This window comes from Kryptolebias marmoratus, linkage group LG1, assembly GCF_001649575.2.
Source record: "Kryptolebias marmoratus isolate JLee-2015 linkage group LG1, ASM164957v2, whole genome shotgun sequence".
NCBI classification, from domain to species: Eukaryota; Metazoa; Chordata; class Actinopteri; order Cyprinodontiformes; family Rivulidae; genus Kryptolebias; species Kryptolebias marmoratus.
In genome coordinates, this window is record NC_051430.1 from 2,801,121 (window position 1) to 2,807,524 (window position 6,404).

The 6,404-nt window shown below is 37.2% G+C and overlaps 1 protein-coding gene across 3 annotated transcripts in view; it reads left to right on the forward strand.

The window, feature by feature from the left end:
- Nucleotides 1-875: 875 nt before the first annotated feature.
- tnc (tenascin C) overlaps nucleotides 876-6,404 on the forward strand; it is a 174,478-nt gene continuing 168,949 nt past the window's right edge. The window contains exon 1 of one of the 3 annotated variants that reach the window (XM_017435235.2): nucleotides 876-979. The gene's annotated coding sequence lies outside the window, so the exon portion shown is untranslated. The remainder of the gene's footprint in view (nucleotides 980-6,404) is intronic. The other 2 variants (XM_017435233.2, XM_017435234.2) reach the window with 2 other exon arrangements.

Sequence of the window (6,404 nt, forward strand, 5' to 3'; positions counted from 1 at the left end):
TTTTCATACATTTAGGACATTTAATGTACATTTTGGAATGAAGTAGAGATGAAGTTTCACTGACTGAGCTGCTGTAGAAGTTAGGGCTGTGTGGTCTAGCTGTGATGGATGGTTGGATGATAGAAGAATGCTGCAGAAGCTTAGGTTGCATAGTTCAACTGTAATCACTGAAGAATGAGCACATACTGCCACTCTGCAGCAAAGACACTTGGTACATCTGTCAGTCAGACGAGGATGAATGTAGGTCACTGTTTCTCATGTCTTTGGGTCTGATTAAAGCAGAAACCTCAGACCTCTGCTCACCCACCACTGCTAGGTTACACAACATATGACTTTTTTACACTTGTGAAGACAGTATAATTTAATGTTTTTTCGTCACAGAAAACCCTACCCCCTCTAATCTCCTAATTTGACCAACAAACATTGGATAACCCAACTGTCAGTCATATGACTTGTAAATACAAACCCACCCTGAAACATCCCCAAACAGATGGCCGGCCGCCACCACACGCGTACACCCCCACCCTCCCTTTGTAAAACACTGTAAGCTCCTTAGAATTTTTTTCCATCCTTGCCAGTAATTTAGGTCTTTTCATCAAAATAATCACAGTCATATTTCTCTCAGTGATGACACTCATTCTGACACTTTTTTTTTACTATAAATTCATAACAACTGTTCCTCTGAATTTACAGCAATTGACCATCCAATAATGACAGGAAATGCATGAAAATGTCCTAATGAGAAGATAAATCTGCAGCAGTGCTTAAGACAATAGCATGCCAGGAGGCTAAGGGATGTGTGTGTTTTGGGGCAGGGTGGCGACCCCCTGACACCCAGGCCTGGTAGGCAGTGGAGGAGGAGGCTGAGCCAAAGCAGGTGTCCCTGCAGACATCTGTTTCAGCTCACAGGGGAAACACTAGCACCCTGCAGCCCCAGCTCTGATAATACCACTGAAGAGCCTGAAGACACATAAACAAGGTAGGTTTTCTCACTTCTTCTTCTTCTGGTTCTTCTTCTCCTGCCTCTTAAAGCTGAGAACATAGACTATATCTTCTTTCAGAATATTTACCATCTTCTGTTTAACTGTATTACCTCATGTGACTAAAGTGTGATGCTGCATGATTTTACAGTTGTGAGGCTTCTCTTTGTATCCCTTGTCACTGTATGCAGTAATGTTTTAGCTTGTGCATGTATGTGTTTGTGCATCTGTCTGTTATCAAAATATTATATGAAACAAGGCAACCCTGTATGACTATATTTGATCAAATACTATTTCATAAAATAGTATTTTGCAAAATACATACATAAAGAATTCTATTTTTGTCTTTTCTGCAACTTTTAGCTATGGATTTGCTAAATATAGTTTTTAGGTACAATACTGCTACATTTACTTCTTACTGTTTTGGTAACCGCAACTTTTAGCTACAACTTTGCTAATTCAATTTTTTCTGCAATTGTTTTGCTACATTTAGCTTTTAGCAAATGTTTTGCTACACTTAGCATTAAGTAGTTTTGCTAACACTAGCTTTTAGTAACAGTTCTGCTAATTTGCACTTGTAGCTGTAGTATTCCTAATACAGTACAATAAAACACTTTCAAAACAACACCTTTGACTAAAGTGCCGTACACCAGCAAATAAAAACACATAAAATTCCAAAACAAGAATAAAAACTATAAAATCAAATAAAATGCAATCAAAGCAATAAGACATTACAACCATAAAACAATTTAAAAAGAATAAAAGCCAATGCCTCAAACTAAGCTAAAAGCTAAAGGGAAAAATGTGTTTTAAGAGATGATTTAAAAACAGGAAGTGAGTCAGCCTGTACGATTTGCAAAGGCAAATCATTCCATAGTTTGTCAGCAGTGATTGAAAAAACTTGGTCACCTCTTAACCTTCTCTTTGACTTTGGGACCACCAAAAAATGATCTGCTGATCTGAGAGAGTGCGAGGGGACGTACAGCTGGGACAGGGTGGACAGATACTGTGGGGCGAGACCATGCAGGGATTTAAAAGCAAATGAAAGAACTTTACAATCAATCCGGAAAGGAACTGGACTCCAATATAGTGATGCTAAAACTAGACTGATGTGTTCTCGTTTATTCTATTATCTCATAATATTAGTTTTTAGCTACTATTTTGCTAATTTTAGCTTTTAGTTAGTTTTGTTCATTGTAGCTTTAAACAACACTTTTTGATTTCACTTTCTGCTTGTTTTAACTTAAACAATTCAGTGAACAATCTGTCAAAAAAAAATGCTCTTTAACAAATTTTACTGATGTCGTTTAGCACTCAGCATTCCCACTGTATTTTCACAAACAAACAAAAACAAAATACACTAGGTCTTTATTTTCTTGCCTTGTACTTCATTTAAACTCATGTTTATGTTTCAGTGTGGTACTTTAAACCATAAAGTGGAAAAAACATCTTCCTTTCAGTTTTAAAAGATCTGACCCAGATCTCTTACAGACATTAAAAAAAAGATATGGCTGCATGTTAGATCTCATGCAATATTGATGCTGTCATGTTTACCCATCAACCCACTTTCTTTCTGAATCTGAATCTAATCAGAGTGACAAGACAAACTCACAGGGTTTTTCATTTAGACGTGTTATTGATCTAATAATTGCACTGACCTCAGTGCATTTTAACAACTTTGAGTGTCATTTATACAAGTAAGTCAGTGGACACTTAGGAGAAGTTCACTCAGCCCTCTCTGCTTCTGTCTGACCTGAGCGCTTACAGCAAATGTAGCCCTTATCTACTGAAAGAATACTTTTGTTAAAAAAAAATTTTGTGCCATTGTTATTGCCCAGTGCCAAAATCAAAAGGGCAATAATGTTTTGAACTTTGTGTGTGTCCCTATGTGTGTTTGTTTTTCTGTAGCATTAGCTAAATATCACATGATCCACTGGGCAGATTTCAATTACACTCTCAGAAAGTAACTATTGATTGTACATCTATATCTGAGTCAACTGCATTCAAGGTGGCCGCCACAGCTAATCAACATTAGCAGACACCAATGGCTGTAATTCAGCCAATTCTACAGCTATTGAGGTAAAATATGGTGTGATAGTTGCTGAGAGACATTACCAGCACATACAGTACTTTAAGCACTGACTGATCTATTGAGATCAGTTTTTAGAACTTTGGCATTAGCTACTGGAGTCAACTCTGCCTGTCTGTTAGCAAAATATCTCATGAACTACTGGATGGATTTTAATGAAACGTGACTAGATGTATATCTACAACTGAATAACTTTTGGAGATAAGCCAACTGAACTTAGAAAACACAGAAATAGTTAAATCTCAACTAATTTTATAAATACTGAACTAAAATTTGGCACTACACATTGTGCAGCACCTTTGCTTAAAACAGTATTAACTGTTAGTTAGTACTGTCTGGTTGCAAAAAAATCTCATAAACCACAAACTGTTATAAAGTAGTTAGTAGATATACATTTACAACTAATTAACTTTTGCAGTCAACCCAAATTAAGATAGCTGCCAGAGCTAATCAGCCTTAATCAACATAAAAATGGCTATAACTCAACACATACTCAGAGAGCTAGCACATCTTGTGAGATCTTGCAATATCACTAGATTGTGCATTTACAAGGTTTGACCAAAAGGGCTACAACTTTGTCAGGTTTCATCAAAACATGGTCTTCGGCGGTTGGCAACAAGCATTCCTTTAAGAAATGCTGATGTAGGCTTGTCTTTGTGTACTGCTCTCACAGGAAGCTGAGGATTTGAGGATTGATCTTCCTCAAACAGTGGATTACGCTGAGACAACAACATGATTGCAAACATGGAGAAGAACAATCTATTGTGATAGATTTATGTTAAATTGAGTCTGGAGACATTTGACAGGTGTGCCTCATCAAAATTCTGAGCACGTTCCGGAGGGGCAGTGAATCCCAGTCCATGTGTGTCCTCTTTAAATGCGAGAAGACTTCTCACTGTAATCTGACCCCGTTTTATTAACCTGCAGCACTTTTCATCCCTGCTACTCAAAGATCCGGACTGTTTTAATGAGGCCTGTAGAAGTTGTATTGATTGTTTGTATTTTTCTGGCTCCTTCGCCCCATGTTCATGACATTATTTTATTCTGCTCACACTCTCGGTCTGTCCAACAGACGAACTGCACCTGCTTATCTCTCAGCAGCCAATAGGTGCAGGTAAAATCTGAAATGTCAGAAGGTGAAATTGATTCAGGGTTGTATGTGGCTTTGTGCACTGAGCTCTGAGTGTTTAGACAGCAGAGCAGTGGGGGGCGTCCTTGGGGGGGAGATAACCACAGAAGAATTGGCAACTTTCTGATATTAGTCAGAATTTATTGTGTGAAGGCTTTCACAGCTTCTTTGAAAAGTGAGAGATATCCCTTTACCCCTGAGACAGACACTTTATTGACCTTTTGTTGCTCTGCCACTTTTTATTTCTCGCTTCTTAAAGGCAACGGCGGATGATAATGTTTTGCCAGTGTCTGCATGTGTATGTGTGTGAATGTGTCTGTCTGTTAACAAAATATTTTATGAACCAGAGGACAAATGTCAATGAAACTTGCAAAAATTAATCATTGGATGAATATCTACAATATAAGTAAATATTTGAATCAATTGGATTCCAGATGGCTGCCACAGCCAACTGACCTTCAAAATCACAAAAATGGCTGTAACTCAATCAATTCTACAGAGAGTTACCTAAAACTTGTGTGCTAGTATTTTGAGTCCAATAGATTTCTGTTTAATATTATGCCATAAATATTTGGAGTAACCAATTTGTTTTTTAGCAAAATATTTCATGAACCTCAGAACAAATATTAATGAAACAGTCAGGAAATAATCACTGAATATGCATCTAGAAGTGATTTCTTTTGGAACCAACCCAATTCAAGGTGGCTGCCACAGTGAATGGACCTTAAAAAACACAAAAATGGCTATAATATAGTAAATTTTATTCATATTTTTCTAAAATTAGGTGTGGTTGTAGCTGAGAGTCATTAACAATCCATACTCATGACAACTCCTGACATTGTAAAAGTGCACAGTTATCTTATGGTTTTTAACTAGAAAATTTCTAAAAAGATGGTGAAGAACGCGGATGCAGCGACTGCTCAAAATTCCAACAACTTTTGTCTCTGAAACCCAATAATAATTTGAGACTTCTTTTGTGATAATCTAAGCTGATGAAATGCCAGCGTTTTAATGTATAAATGTTTTAATAGAAAGAAAACCAAGATCTAAAGGTATTTTAAAGCTGCTGCCAGTGGCTCATTAGAGTCACCATGGTGACCACACACCTGGGCCTGTCATTCTCCGATTGTACTCTGAGACATGAAGACAAAAATGCAGACCAGAAAAAATTCTTGCAGAAATTCTGAAGTGGCCTGCCACTTGGTGCATGACTTTTTTCCCCACATCTTAAATATAGAAATTACAACTATGGCCATATTTGTATTCGTGTTGGCTCCCATCTTGAATTTTTAATTAGCTTTCAGTAAATGTGAGGGACTGCTTTCGGCAGCTACCACACCAACTTTTAGCTCGATATGTCTAAAAATAACTGTGGTATGGCAATATTTGTAATAGCTTTGGCATTTATCTTGAATTTTTACTAGCATTCAGTAAAAAAAGAAGGCCCTTTTAGGCATAAGGGGAAATGGAAATCCACTATCTGGATAACTGGATCTCAGTTACTAACACACCAAATTTTTGGTACTTTGGTACATAGAATGACTAAATTATTGTCAATTTTGTCTTTTTCAAGTTAGTTGTGGTGGCCATTTTAAATCGAGTAGACACAAAATCAGGGGTGGAAATTAGCACCTGCCACCGGCCAAATGCGGGTAAATATTTGAAGTGGCGGGTGAATTTGATCAACACACACGCCACTGTGGCGGGTTAGCAATTTGAACAGAAAAGGTGTTATTTGTCCTCTTGGCATATAAGGGGCAGTAATGTGCTCGAGTTGCTGCTGTTACGTCGAGCCGCGCTCCCTCATCAGATACAGTTCCCCCTGAGTCTCCGTAAATAATGACTTATCTATTAACAGAATTGTTTAGAGGGGCAAATATTTCTCATTAAAAAAACAAAAAAAAAAACATTCTTTTAAAAATAAAATGTGCTAATAATATCATAATACAGAGGAATAAACACAGGTAAGGAGTTGTTGGTAAATTATTTTTGTCCCATGTTTAGAGAACCAATTATTTCAGCCATCTGAAATAATCGGTTCCCCCCTGGTAACTTTTGCAAAAAAAAGAACAAATGTCTCCAAATTCACAGGACTTGTTGTCCATGATGAGAGGAATAAACACAGTTAAGGACTTTTTGGTAAATTATTTTTGTCCCATGTTTTAGGGGGGGAACCGATTATTTCAGACGGCTGAAATATTTGGTT